Source organism: Homalodisca vitripennis, unplaced genomic scaffold (genome assembly GCF_021130785.1).
Source record: "Homalodisca vitripennis isolate AUS2020 unplaced genomic scaffold, UT_GWSS_2.1 ScUCBcl_2405;HRSCAF=7137, whole genome shotgun sequence".
NCBI classification, from domain to species: Eukaryota; Metazoa; Arthropoda; class Insecta; order Hemiptera; family Cicadellidae; genus Homalodisca; species Homalodisca vitripennis.
In genome coordinates this window covers 29,811-45,947 of record NW_025778515.1, presented here as the reverse complement: position 1 = coordinate 45,947, position 16,137 = coordinate 29,811, and the positions used below count along the sequence as shown (strand labels likewise).

The 16,137-nt window shown below is 32.4% G+C and overlaps 1 long non-coding RNA gene across 1 annotated transcript; it reads right to left on the bottom strand.

The window, feature by feature from the left end:
* Positions 1-4,028: 4,028 nt before the first annotated feature.
* Positions 4,029-15,349, bottom strand: LOC124372013. Its single transcript, XR_006923291.1, has 3 exons — positions 15,204-15,349; positions 10,394-11,019; positions 4,029-4,426 (listed from the first exon to the last, which is right to left on the bottom strand). It is a non-coding gene; the product is annotated as an uncharacterized LOC124372013 (long non-coding RNA).
* Between the last annotated feature and the right edge of the window lie 788 nt (positions 15,350-16,137).

Sequence of the window (16,137 nt, the reverse complement as noted above, 5' to 3'; positions counted from 1 at the left end):
AAACATCTTTGTTCTGTTTGTCTAAATGTGCCCTAACCAGGGGACGTGACATACACGGGTATGAGACTAGAGGCAGAGATAACTACCGTACTGGAAGAAACAGAACGGTGGTTTATGAGCACTTGCCTTCGCAGGCAGGTGTTCATTTTATCAACAGTTTGCCAAATTCTATTACAAACGCCCAAACGCCCAAGGCGTCAAAAGCTCGTCTTAAGCGCTTCCTCGTGTCAAATGCATTTTACAGCGTTGACGAGTTTCTGGCGTTTAACTGGGAGACCGCCCAATTCGATGACTGACTCCAGCGCTGGAAGTGGGTTGAGATTGGCGATGGATGAATGAGACTGGAATGCATGAACATTATGTAAGTTTGGACGTGGTGGTAATGTGGAATGCGAGTCTTAAATTTATAATTAATTCTGACGTTTGCCATACAATGTGTAATTGTGACGAGCAATTAAAGATTTGATTTGATTTGATTTGACTCATCTCACTGATGTTTGTGTTCTAACTGACTGGTGCGGTTTATATACACTCACTGATAGTAACTGACCCCTGTTTGGGACCCAGTTTTGTAAGTAAATTGCTCCATCTCCGCATGCTACGCTTATTGGTATTTCTCAAGCGTTTCAATGAAGGGGTCCATTTTAATCGAAAAGTTGTTTCTAACTAAACTGATAATGGTTCTTAGAATTCTGTACGGAAAGTTTAAATCTGACGTAAATCACATCACAACATTGCTCCTGCTCTTCCAATATTACTTGGTCCGAAATTTGTGTATAATTGAATAATAATAGTACTGCTATGGGTTAAAATACTAGAAGTGTTTTTTAAAACGACGAAATCGCCATGATACATCCAACATATTCTGCATTTTGATTGGTAATTTAATGTTGTGTATATGATGTGTTTTATGAACGTCTGTTTCAGTTTTCAGGTATTAATTTTTCAGTGCCGCTTTATTCGTAGAAATAAACATTTAGGTAAAAAATAAACGATCTGTTTGTGGTTAGTAGAACATGCTATAAAGCGATTTATTCACTTTTAGTGGAAGAAACAAGTAAGTAATCATGGTACACTGAAGTTATTGCATTGATTTTATTGGTTATTTTAACGCCTCCCTGTAAAATACTGATACAACAGTATCGAGGCTAGTTAAGTTACTTGATTCAATAGTTATATTTGTATATTCAACATTTAATACGCAGCTAATGTTTCACGTTATTTGTTTATGTCTGTTCTCAAACATCCTCAAAGGTTATGTTCTAGTTGTAATGGTCTTCTGGTCAAATTGTTCCCGCGCACCAATAAGTGTTTGAATTGTCCCGATCAAGAAAATACATGCAAACGTTGGTCTGTCACTTATAATTTAAACAAAAGATTTAGGATGCCGTTTATTCAGTTTTTATATTATTGGCTACTCGCTGTGCACCTATATGTGGGCCATGTCTTGTCACAGTACATTTGCTCTAAATCAGTTAATTATTATTTGATTTAAATAATATTGGTCATTCTATTTGTGATAATATTCTATAAAACCTGTTATTCATGTAATTCTTGAGAAAAACTGGTGGTTTTTAAGATACCCAAATTTTAAAAGTTTAAATGGCCGCCATTTTGAAACTTCTAAAAATAATCTCATGATAATCATGATTTTCTGTAATTAGCCTTGTCATCATAAACTTTTGAACAAAACTTGTTATAGTTAAACTCATTAGTTTAAAAAGTTTAACTAATTAGTTTTTGAGATATTAATTTTTTTTCTAAAAAACACATACAGACAGATAGATGGGAAACTAAGCATCAGACCTAACCAATAACTTTATGTAACTTTGTCCAGAGAGTTACTTTAAACGTTTAATTATTAATGCCTATAGTTGGCTTAATTTTCATATTACTTTTAATTATAAGATTTAATTATAATCAAATATACTTTAATTATAAAGTGCTGAGGGTGAAACCCACAATTTAAAACTTGCATTAAATTACTAAACAAAGTACATTTTGCTGATTCAATAATAAACATTTTCTTATCAGAAAGAGAAATTTTCATACATACAAATACATAACATGCATAATTTCGCAAGTGTTTCAAGTCCATATTGACCTATTTATACTACAGAATATATTGTCTTGTTGGGTATTTCGGATTGGCAAAGGTTCTAGTGCCATGCATAGAGATGCCTGATATTTTTATGACATGAGTTTCAAGTTTCATAACATAAATTGTTGAGTCAGATTTGAACTTCGGACTCATATTTTCAAAGTAATCTATACACTCAATTGCCAATGTGCGTTACGTCTACATACTATGACTTTTACTATGTATTATGTAATATTTTATTGTTTAAACTATAATTTGTTTATCCTAAAAGAATATATATATAGAATATATCGGCTTTGGAGTGCCGATGGCCGAGCGGTCTAAGACGTTGGACTTGAGTCTGAGCTACAGATAGTGCAGGTTCGAATCCTGTCTGTGACAGTTGCACTTTTTATCAGTACCATCGAGTCCTGACGCCTCACTGTTTACTGTATCCGACTCCCACTCCCCTTTATTCTGTTTGATAAGATTCTCGCACAGGCCAGTGGCCCATGAGGACGGGCAGAATAAGGCATAAAAGGAGATCGGCTTCTCCTTAAAGTAAAAAAAAAAAAATGTATATATATATATATATATATATATATATATATATATATATATATATATCGGTTTGTATCCCAAAATTTGTTTAGTATATTAAACAAAATAAAATTACATGATCAAAAATTTTTCTAATAAAGTGCAAATTCTAGAATTTTATAATCTATCAAATTAAGATAAAATTTTACGGTATCTGAAAATGCTATGACTATTGTTCAGTATCTCAATTGCAAATTATTTTAAATATGTTAAGATTCTAACAATTTGTGTTTGTGTCATTTTAACACATCAAATCATATTCTCAATACCCTTTGTATGTTTTCAGAAGGTTATACTTTAAAGCACGTGACTTATCTCAATTAATTTATAACTAAGTACGTAGACGATTAAAAATAATTTTTTAGTTTTGCTTTGGTAGCTTTTAACAATACGCTAATCAAGGAAAGGATATCTTTTCTTTGTAAGCATATAAGCATTATTATATTAATATACTCACCTACGTGACCGTCTCTGAACCAATTAATGTAGAACTTCTGATGGATTGGAGACATAAAACTGAATGTCAGCTCTCACTCTTGTGAGGAAGATCATAAGGGCACGTGACAACTATGATGGCACGTGTGTACTAAACACATGTTAATTGTTTCTTTACAGAAGATTACAGAATTATTAACTTTTAAAGTAGTGTAGCATAGCTATAAAATCAAGAATTTCAGGAATGCCTTTTCAAAATTATTGATTTTTACTTTAATATTTTATGAGATATAAATTTAGTTTATAATTTAAGCAACCAGTGTAACAGTGAAGTTGGAAAGAGAAACAGCGTTCCATAGCATTTAGCTGAGTAGTGTGTGATTTTTTAAATTATCTAGACAGATTGAATAAATTTTAAATTCGCATATGTCGCCATCAGAGATGACAATACCTAAGGGATTTTGTCCTTTGGGAAAGAAAGGGTGCCCGCGGGGATCTAACTATTGCGTTCTCAGAAATGATGGTAAATTTTGAATCAGACCCACAAAGAGAATAAATACTGCGTGTAATTATTCAAATCAGTTGTTCAAAGATCACTTTTAAAACATTCTTTGGACCTTTTTGGGCGGCAGTTAAAGCCAAAACTTAACTACTACTACTACTACTAACAACTACTAGCTGTTATCTGCGGCCTCGTCTATTCCCAAAATATAATAGAGGCTTTATAGGAAACCTATTTTTAGATGATGCCTCAAAGTAATACAGAGGCTAGTGGTAGTGATTGGAAATTTAAATTTTGTGCGACCTAAAAAACAACAAAAAAAACAATATACTAATTGAATTTTTAATCAATTTATTGTTATTAATTAAATTATTATTACAATAATGAAACAAAAATAAATAACTACATAAATGAAGAAAAATGTTTTATATCTATAATCAGTATACATAAAATGAGAAGATATTTTTGTGTGTTAAAATAATTACACACCAGTTCATATGTAACTTAAAGAGTCAATTGATAATAACAATACAATTAGTTTCCAACTTTAAACAAATAAATATATCTACAGAATATGACATGAAAAGTAATGTTTATAACAGCCAAAGTTTACAAAATTGTATGAGAAAGAAATTAAAAATAAAAAATTTATTTATTGTTAGGTATAATTTATCACAGTAAATATAGTCAATAGGACGATTGGAGTGGTATTGTAGAATCCGATGTCAGGAATCAGCACGGTGGCGGGAGGTAAGTGGTTCAGCACTGACGTGGGTTTTCTCATCAGCATTCCTCAGCAGTTCAGCTATCTGAAACAACCAAGACCGCAGATCGTCACTCACGAAGTTCCCAATTTTTGGCCAAGTGTCTCAGGTTCCTCTTTAAACGAGATGTAATTGTTTTCTCATCAGCATTCCTCAGCAGTTCAGCTATCTGAAACAACCAAGACCGCAGATCGTCACTCACGAAGTTCCCAATTTTTGGCCCAGTGTCTCAGGTTCCTCTTTAAACGAGGTGTAATTGTTTTCTCATCAGCATTCCTCAGCAGTTCAGCTATCTGAAACAACCAAGACCGCAGATCTTCACTCACGAAGTTCCCAATTTTTTGCCGAGCGACTCAGGTTCTCTTTTTAGTTGGTGTTGTTGGTTTTCCAACGGTTAGTTAGAAAAAGACCTGCTTTAAAAAGTTGTTTAAAAATTAGAATTTTAAATTATTTCTGGAAGTAATATACTAATTTTAAAGGCTAATTTATGGGGATTTTTATTTCAGACCTAAAGAAAATGTTTGAAGATAAAGAGAGATTTCTTAGAGCATTTATACAAATTGTGATTTAAAAAATGGCTAGTTTTATTTATATTAACAATTTTAGTACCTTAAATAATATTTAATTAAAGACTTCAATTCTTAAGACACACATAAAAACATTTCTAAAAATAAAATTGTATATGTACTCTAAAATATTTAAATGCTCATATTTAATAGTTTTTCCTTTAGGTCTAGTTACAAAATTACTCGTTTTCTATTATAAATATAAAATTTCTCGAAAAAGGTATTTTCTTAATATTTCCTTGTCCTTAGAAATACCTTCATGGCTGTGCTTCAGAAATTCAAAATAAATCAATCAATAAAACAGATTGTACCACCTTACCTTGAATCACATTTCATCCCCCTTACTCCACAATATCGGTGAAAAACATTTATTTATATACAGGGTCATTCAAAAGTCAGTGATAACCCCTGTATTTTATAGACGGTTTGACCTATTGTAAATTCGGGGATCTTCTTTGGTTAAAGAGGACCACTGTGGGGAAGGGAGGGCCCAACTTTTTCAAATGGCATCCCCCTCCACTTGTGAAACATTGTTAGAAGAAAATAAAAATAAACATTTTGGGCGCAAACCAGAAATTGATATCTGTCACCGTTTCAAGATGGCAGTCGCTAAATTGCGAAAATGGGGGTTTCAGATATTTATCAACGGATTTGCACGAAAATAGTGTGGGGGGTTTCCCGGGTTAAGAAACGCGCACATGATATCTATTTTACAAATTAACCACTTATTTCTAAGATGTTGGCATTACACAAGGGTAAAAAGGGGTTATATTTCGTCCCGTTATATAAAAAAAGCTGTTATTTTTAAGGAGACGCTGCCTTAGAACCCCCTGGAATAAGCACCCCCTGGGCTCTGACGTCACAACCTGGGGGTGGGGATCAGCGCATGGACTAGGTCAAGGCACTGAATTAGCACCCCTAAGTTTTAATATTTGCCAGTTATTTCATACACTTAACTTATGCATGGCTGTTCCAATATAGCAACCAAAGTGTTTTTTAACACCAATGGGACATATATTTTCCTTTGCTAATTTTATAAGCATAAAACACAACATTTCGAGGGTTGGATTATCCTTCCAATATTAAACAAAGAACCAATGTCTCGTCCATATGCATAAACAAGGAGGGTAATTTTGTATGAGCATTTGTTTATTCTATTTGTAGAGTTAAATGTACGAGTATTTAATATAAAGGGTGTTCACAAAAGAGTGTAATCAATTTCTGTGGTTGACAGAACTCATAATTAAAAACAAAAATATTCTTTAAACATAGTTCGGGAAATACGTAGTCGCTAGCCATCACTTTGCATTTTTATAAAAAATTAATATCTGTAGAACTAGTAAAGCTACAGATACCAAATTTCACATATTCGCTTTGAAAAATCCAAAGTTAAAAACATAACTGTTTAATTTGTTTTTTATTTAAAATAGCGCCCGTTGAACATTTTTAGTTAAATAACAAAAAACTAGTAGAGCTACACAAAACTTACAAAATATTAACTATTTTAAATTTTTTAAATAAAAAACTCCAAACCGTCAACGCATAAGCGAACACGATCACGGTATGCTTGCACAAGGCGGGGTCACCAAACAGCTGTGCTTAGAGACCGTGTGCGCACATCGTAGTACACACAATTATGCACCTCATGAGACAATCAGAATGCCTTATCACCTAGAGTACAATACATTCTGTGGTGCCAAAACGGTTGTAAAGAGTTAATTTTGAGCTTTATTGGATCTCTTCAGACGATTCTGAATCTCTCCAGAATCAAGGAGTCAAGTCTGCAGCAGCGTCAGATTTCAAACGCTGCACTAAAGGGAAGGTGAGCTGGAGCTAAACTCACCATCCACATAAATAATATGGTTGGTTTACGCATAGTTGCTAGCTGTAAAATACTGTAACTGTATTTAAGGTAATAAATAATAACTGTTCGTTCTTAAGAATAGCTGGATCAATGTGGCTATTTTTATTTTTATAATACTCCCAATAGTCTACATTAATCTTTTTATTGCGAATAAATTGGAATAATATTTCGGTTCTAATTCAATGTTAAGACTAAGGAACACCCAAATTAAATTCGATATTGTTTTAATCATAAATTCCGCAGGACATTTAATAATAGTTCCTTGTGACATAAACGATAGTTTTTATACTACAATAAAGTACGGAATATTTAAATACGTGAAAGAACTTGACGAAAGCGAGTTTTCACAGTGGGACTTTTATGTAACCTTTTAACCTTAAATCAATACAGTTTAGGCAACCGTTGACCAAGTTTCTATGGCTTTTCTATAAAGAGTTATCGCACAGATAGACGGACGGACTGCATTTTGATAAAAGAATCAGTAGGGTACATCCTTAAGTTAAGAAGAACCCATTTACCAAGTTCCAAGTCTTTGGGAGGTCTTATGAAGAGTTATCGCACAGATAGACGGACGGACTGCATTTTGATAAAAGAATCAGTAGGGTACATCCTTGAGTTAAGAAGAACCAATTTACCAAGTTCCAAGTCTTTGGGAGGTCTTATAAAGAGTTATCACACAGATAGACGGACGGACTGCATTTTGATAAAAGAATCAGTAGGGTACATCCTTGAGTTAAGAAGAACCCATTTACCAGTTCCAAGTCTTTGGGAGGTCTTATAAAGAGTTATCGCACAGATAGACGGACGGACTGCATTTTGATAAAAGAATCAGTAGGGTACATCCTTGAGTTAAGAAGAACCCATTTACCAAGTTCCAAGTCTTTGGGAGGTCCTATAAAGAGTTATCGCTCAAAAAGACAGATGAATAACGAAATGATTACTAGTACTACTTCCGATTTTAAGAATTGTACATATTGTGTAATCCAACTAAACAATCTAGTTACAATAAAAACAAAATAACTTTAATTTAAATTAAAATATTGTAAACAACAAATGTAACAGATATGGTACCGTGGTACCAATAAAAAAAATTAATACATTCGGGAATAAAACAAAATAATATGAAAAATGCAAACGGCGGAAACCTCGCCATCTTTGTAATTCAAGTACCGTACATATTGAAACAAGAACGTTTTGATAAAATGTAAAACAATTTCATATCCTCGTTCATACCAGTATTGTTGTCTGAGTTACCACTCAATTTTGTTTGTCATTGTCAGGAAACGCGACAATACCTTCTCAAAAGGTGTTTTAATTTAATTTGTATACTAGATTTGATTCAGATGTGTTTAAAAGCATTATGGTAAAATATTCCCTGTTTCTTGCGTCTTAAGTTAAAAATGTTACAACATAAGTTAAATATTTTAGTTACCAGTTTTATAAAGTAAAATAAATTATTGAATATTTAACCAGGGTTTTCTTCATCTTTAATGAATGACTTTATTGCAATATATTTTAACCTAAGGTGTATATATATATTTGAAAACGTTAATAGGGCAATTCCCAACATATTGCTTATTTAAGAATTAATCTTTTTCGAATATTAGATCATTATAATTATTAATCATGATTGGCAAAATTAAAACACAAAGCGCAATATGAATATAATAAAGCTTTGAGAGCATCTACTTGTGATGGAATAAGTGGAAACTTATACGTTCATGATACGAAAATTTTCAAAAACGATCTTATTTTAGGTTTACTTATAATATGAAGAATGACACATAAATGAATACACAAGTTATGTCAGTAACACTAAATAATCATCAGTAAATAATCACCAACTGATAATTTTACAAAAACAATAAACACAAGATACAGAATCTCATATCTCACGGCACTACATCTTGAAATCTTACGAGATAGCAAAAGAATACAAGGAGGAGCCCGCCACACACCGTCGCGTACAGACACACCACAGACAAGATTACAGAAACAATCAAACAATCTCCCCCCCCCGCTCACTATAGAAAGATACACTGCTCCTGCTTACTGATTGAGCAGGCTTCAATGACGGTCAACCAAATCCCATAGATTCCATAATATTCCATAAAAATCCCATAGTAAATGCTCACTTATACAGATAAACTCATGCTGGTAATTTAAGAAATTTGCATGCCAAATTTTAAATCTGAAATTAAATTAAATCTTTCCCGAGATATCTTACGGTTATTACATATTAAAGACTTCATACATTACAATTTCACATGATTTTACTCAATTTGTTTACTCATTTATTTTACCCTCCTATTTTCTCGTTGTCATCACGGTTACCAATAAGACCAAGTTAAAAACTTTTTGCTAACACTCCACCATCTCATGGAGTGACTTTACCCAATCACATAATTCGATTTTGCCTTTATAGAGATGAAGCGTTGTGCAAAATAGCCAAAGTAGTTTCATTATTGCGATTATCGTGCGAACATACAGACAGAAATCCGACTGATGTAGCTAATGCTCAGAAAAAAAAAACACTAAATCTTAATTTACGATTTATTACTTCAAGAGCCGAAAATTTAATATACCCTTTACATACAAAATATATTGTTGCGCTTACTAAAGTAAAAGAAACGTCTTAAAATGTACGCACGAGAACGCTTAAAAAGTCCCGAATTCTTTCAGTCAATTGAAAATACGCATGCATGTATGATAATGACATACGACACAAATTGAATGTATAAGGGCCCTATTTATGGATACGATTTGTGACAGTTCGGCAAAAATATGTCCCTCTACTTTATATACGGTATCCGAAAATCTATTAAGTAAAAAAAAAAAATAGAAAGAAATCCCAGTGTATTTTCTTAGAAAGAAGCCGGGGTTGTTTTAAAATTTGGATACATTCTTTATACAATTCTTTGAATGATTGCGCTTCTAATCTGACGATGATTGTGGACACGATGAAGGGAATCTAAATATAAGGATATTGCAAAAAAATGTATTTTCATAGTTTGAAAATGTTATAATAATAAATGGTTATAATATCTATATACACATATACATATAACCAAATTTGTAAAAGTCTATAAAAGGCTTCTTGTGAAATTTAAATTTAAGAAATTGCACGTACTGAGAAAGGAACCTACTATTATAAAAGTTTAATTAAATTACTTACAAAAAGTATCTTTTTCATGTACTGTACTAATAACTATTCTATTAGAAGAAGGAATTCCTAAAAAATATGGAGAATTTCGCAAAAGTTTTTTAGCTAACCTTGACCTATTTATACTACAGTCGAATTGAGCATTTTGGATATTCAACTTTACCAAAAGTGCATAACTAGAGATACTTGCTAATTTCATGAAAGTTTCATAAAAACTGATTGTGACGTGCAAATCTGATTAATATTTTGAGAGTTACTCAAGTTGCAGTGTGTTTACATCTCAATTCCAAGACTAGTATTATGTATTAGGTACCAACTGGTAGGTTTTCGTAGCAAAATAACCCTTAACAGAATAAAGGTACTCTAAGCTCTAATTGTAGGTATTTAGGCCTTAAATAATTAAAGTTTTTAAAACTCACAAATTATCCGTACTGAGGGTTTTTTCTCGGGGAATTCCTTCCTGCATTTGTTAAAACATGTCGAAGTTTTGTCCCTCAGGGCAAGATCGTATCGGAGTGTCGATGATCATGTCTTTATCCACAATTGACGGAACATTCTGGTCTGGTTGTTCCAGAATCTGTGGTCGGCGTGTGGTGGTAGACTTAGCGTGTTTTGGGAATTTGAATCTCGACTTTATCGAAGGATAACTTACAGGTATATCCGATACCTTAGCCGTTTCGTTTTCAGGTGCACCTCTTTGGATATTCTGAAGTTCTTCCACCCTCATGCCATCCGTATTTCTCGTCCTGAGCTTGGATAGTTCCTGGCGGACGAGGCGTCCTTGGCAGTCGTAGTAGATCCTGATGACCACCGCTTCCGACCAAGACTCGGAAAGTGTTACTTAGGTCTACACCAGGTGGGAAACGGGTAGAGCACTTCTTTCTCCTCAGGTTCAAGCTTGGCGAGGGGGTCTTCCATCAGTGTGGGGAGTGCTAGTGTCGAAGCCAGAAGCGTGAAGATACCGTACCCACATATTAACATCATTTTCACTTGAAGAGTCAATAGTTTGAACTGCTGAAGCGGAGTACTAAGGAAGATTGGTGAGCTAAAATCAACAACTAAATCTATCTCTAAAGCTCCCTACTATTCGTGGAATAATCTTGGTTATGCGATATAACTTTTCGGCAAGCACAAAATAACTTCAAATGTAAATTTTCTAGAGTGTCTTAACTGTGGGAGAGCCAAGCCGACACTGACAAAGCGAAGTGTTAATAGCGGATCTTTACGGCAGGATGTGGTTTTAAAAATATATCAGAGACAATTTACTGAGAAAACCGTAACCACAATGTAATCGTGTCAGTGTTTATACCCCTGAGATCGAGAAGAAGCTTTTATTACACAGTTGTAAAAATGTCCCACACGTGCCTGGCAATTCCCAAACGATTATTCTAGGATATGATTGATAATCACACAAGTGTCCGGAAACACTTTAATATACACCTAGCTGCTTATTTTTTATGTTTTAAAAATGAAGTTAATATACAAAATACTTGATCAACTATAATTAAATTTTACATAATGATCAACAATGTAAAATGGAATCTTAAAACAATGCTTGATTTTCATACTGTAGCTTTCAATATAGCGCCTGATAAAACCTTTTACACCGTTTAAAGTACATCTTGAGCTATGCTTATGTTACATTTTTTTTGCCGAATTCCTTGTAGAGCATCCTCCATTGGATCTGAAGAATTACTCACTACCTTAAAAAACTATTTTTTAAGTCCATTATTCATGTGCTAAGTTCAACTTTCACAAATTGAACCAAGACAATAATATTAAACCATCTAGAACATTTTAAATGTTTCAGACATTAAATCGGCGTAATGTTTTAAAGAGTGAACCCTTTGAGGTCGGATTTGCGGGCGTTGTATTATACTAATAAAGACTTTAATTTGATGTACTACTCGCCATATGCTCCCCTTTAAGACTTCATTCTGACTCCTTGCTGGCCATCCCCCTGACATGTCAAAAAATGGTAGGTACTTCAAAAAGTAGATTTATAGGTGCAGTAATGATGTACCCAGCTTATTGCTTTACCTGTAATCGTTTATAAATTATCAAGCCCGTGCGGGAGTTTTTTACACCCTGTATAAAATCTAGAATTGTTCATGCATTCTTGCTGATTACTGTTATAGTGTGACCTTCGAATGCATAAATCCAACTTTATGTCATCCAATCGAATATTTAATACGATCGGGAGTATCGAATTTTGTAATAGTTTATCTGGTTGTGAGAAACCCATTGAGTAAATCACAATTTATACACTGAGTGGCAATATGCCAAGCACTAATAAACGAGTTTGGTGTGTGACAAGAATAAGGAATTTAATATGTACTGGAACATAGACAAAATAACGTGATAAAAAACAAACGGGAGAGCTTTCTGTCGCCCTGTTGAAGTACCGTGCATATTGAAATACATACGTTTTGATAAATTTGTAATTACAATCTTGTTTGTCCGCGCATAGCGATATTGTTGTCTGGGTAAACCACTCAAAGTTGTTTGCGACATTATCGACCCGAAAGAGTATCTTCTTCAAAAGGCGCCTTAATATAATATCCTTACCACAATATGGTTATTTAAACAAATAATGTTTGTTCGATGCAGTTTAAACTATTCTCTTGTCATAAAGTTAAAAAGAAATCTTTAAATTGTGTCAAATATAAGATAAATTCGAAACGTGTAATAGGAAACGGAAAATCCTTTCACAAGGAAAAACATTATTGCCTTGTAGCTGTTACAAATCTTAACGTTTTTCATTATAATAAATATCAAACCATCCGATAATTAGATTTTATTTTGTGAGATTTCATGCTTTCTGCGTCAGAACCCAAGTAACCAAACTGGTTATAGACTGCTTTGATATATGTTTTAGAATAATGATCTAAAATTGCTAATATTCCACCATTTAGGTAAAGTAATTTCTATGAATGAGACTTTTAAATTTTATATGACATTATTTTACGTGTCTAAACAATAAAATAAAATCACCTGGACACCAGTCATCCTTTTTTATTTCGATCCAAATAAAGTTTGATCATAAACGAATTGATCAACTAAAATAAACTTATGGCGAATGACTTACGTGTGAATCGGAATGAAAAATATGTGTTTTAGCAATTGTTTTAAAACTATGTTTATTATGGCTATTTTTATTAAATGGAACAAAAATAAAAAAGTTGTTACACATCTATAATATTCATTTTTATATGCAGTATTAAAAGCTTAACCATTTAATAACATTGTCTTTGAACTCCATCCGCAGGATTTTGTTTACAACAACTAATAGTAAATAAACTTTGAATAATTTCGTATAATAAAAAGGAAATATATTTTTAACAAATTTGCAAAAAAATAATAATACTTCCATAGTAGATATTAGGTGATGAGAAAAAAATTTACTTACATATTATAACTAGGCTATTACTGTTCACCAGAGATAGACTTTATCACGAATTGCTCTTTTAACAGCAAGTGGCTTTGTTCAAAGTAATAGCTTCTGTATTAGAAATGTATACAAACTATTTCAAAATATATAAAACTTGCTTTATGGTTTAAATTGTTACAAACATTCTTTATTTTGAATTATTTAACAATGTGCCGTTATTTTGCTGTATTTTGAAAACGAAATAGTTTTACTTAACACGGTGATATATAATACTACATGTAACTGGCTTGAAGAAAATGTTACAACTATTTTTTATTTTTAAATAATATTAATAATTGTTTTAAAATAAAAGTTATTAAAATTTATCGTTTAGTTTAAATTTTGTATCAGTTGCTATTTTGAAAGTTACAATTGCAAAAAAACAAATTCTTTTTAAGATTCCCTTTTACATTATTAATCATTATACAAAATATAATTGTAGTTGATCACGAAATTAAATGAAAAATGTCTATTAGAGGCGAAGTTAGGACTATAAAAGTCCTCTCTACCACTTAACCTCAACTTTTTATTTTAACGTTATTAGAAAACAACACAAATTGACAGCTAGGTGTATAATAAAGTGTGTTCGGACACTTGTCTGATTATCAATCATATCATAGAATATTGGAGAGTCACTATGAATACACCGTATATAGTAACAAATCTAAATAAGACCTCGTGATGATGAACGAAATGAAATTCAGAGATAAAGTGTGTGACCGAATTCTTTGAATTGTAAACAGTACCATCCTAAATACTTTTCATATGTTTGTACTCTATATAAAATTGTGACTAATTCCTTTTTTAGCGGACATAGAAACGGACTGTATATACGTGGGGTGTGGTAGTAGTGTATTTGTCGCAGAGTGTATAAAATAAGTTAAAATTACTTCGCACGCTATCACTATGTTATCTCCTCTCAGTACATCTTCTTCGTTGAATAATCAGTAAATCTAGTAATCTAATCTTGAAATTCTAAAATAGCAATGGAAGATTATCGGATTACTAAAAATCTTTAGGTTGGTTATCATAAAATAGAATCTAGAAGTTAAACAACTGTTACTCCGTTATTTAACAGAAAACAGCGTTTGATGAGGGTTAGAGGGATGCAGCGTAACAATGTGAAACGTTACGAACACAAGCTGTAGACTGTTTCTAGACTAAACAATTAGAACATTGTAAGCTAATAATTAGTAAATATTAATTTACGGCATTTTAAATTTAATCGTAAAACTAGAAGGTAAATATAAGCATGCAATTGGGTTTCGGTTGGAATATCTTTTTAAATGAAGCTTTTGGTATCAGCCTTTTGATATCATTTCTGAAGACAGTATATAATCGTTTTAACTTCTGTACGTGTCAGTTTACTAGAAGAAGCGACATGTTTTTATATAGGAAATAATTTAATTTATTTACGAAACAAATACATAAAAACATATAATTTTCTTGAATTCTATTTAATCAAGCTTGTAAGTAACCTTTAAGTCGTCACTGAGTTAATAAAAGCTAAAACTCACTTTAAAAGAATCAAATTTTTATCAGTTTAATTTGGGGCCGATTATGACATTCCCTAAAACTTTCTATTTTGAATCCTTTCAATTCCTCGCGGATTGATAGATAATTGTTTCTCCTTTCCCTATCCTCAGGGTAGTTATATTAAAGGGCTGTACATTTTAAATAAAGATTTCTCAAATAAAAATTGACTGAACCATTAATAAAAAACCATTATTTAGGAGCATTCTCTATAAATAAAAATAGCAATATTATAAATGGAATAACTGTTATGATAGTTAAAATACTCTGATAATGAACACAGTGAAACACAAACACACTCAACAGCACACAACAGCACACAACAGCATCCGGCTTTACACTGGTGGGTGAGCGGGAATCACGACAAAGATAGCCTATTATCCACCAATCAGAATGCTTGGACCTCTTGTTTCACAATACAGTTGGGATTGTCCTTCATTTGCCACGAATTGACAGCGGTGTCTTTGATAAGTGATAAGATTTGTAATCCAGGAATGTGAAATTATTTATGATCAATTACAGCCCATTTCCTCCATTTGTCTTTATGACACCGATAATTCATTTCAGGGATGAGTTGCCTCATAAATTAATTTAAGAGGTGGTTACTAATTTACAATTAAAATAATGAGGAAATACGGTACCTCCAACTTGTTCATCGGTTCATCTAATCAAGTGTTACAGAAAACCTACATAACATGGATCAATCCTATTACCATAGTATTGCTTTATGTTTATGTACGTTGACGTTGTTTCATTGCAACTTTTCTGTTAGCTATTGATATTACTGTTAATACTGTCATTGTTGTGGATATGGTTTTCCTCGTATTACCATTATTTATTGAATCACTGTTTTAGTTTAAATGTACATATTGATTTGGCTTATCGTTGCACATGTTGCTTGGCGTGTATGCAACGTTTTGTTGTTTTGTTCTTTATTGATACTCTTGTACTGTTTTTCTATAATTTATATTGCCATCTTAATATCATTATCCGTAAAACGGTGTATTACCGTTGATAAATAAAAAAAAAATAATCCTGACTCCCATTCAGTGATGTAAACAACCGATTGAGAACAGTCAACTCATTCAATTTTTGGGGGAAATGAGTTTAATTTGAATTGTTTATTCAATTAATTGTTTTTTTTTCAAAGTTTGAGATCAGTTAAGGAGTTTCAGTGAATTGACTTACATATAATGTAAC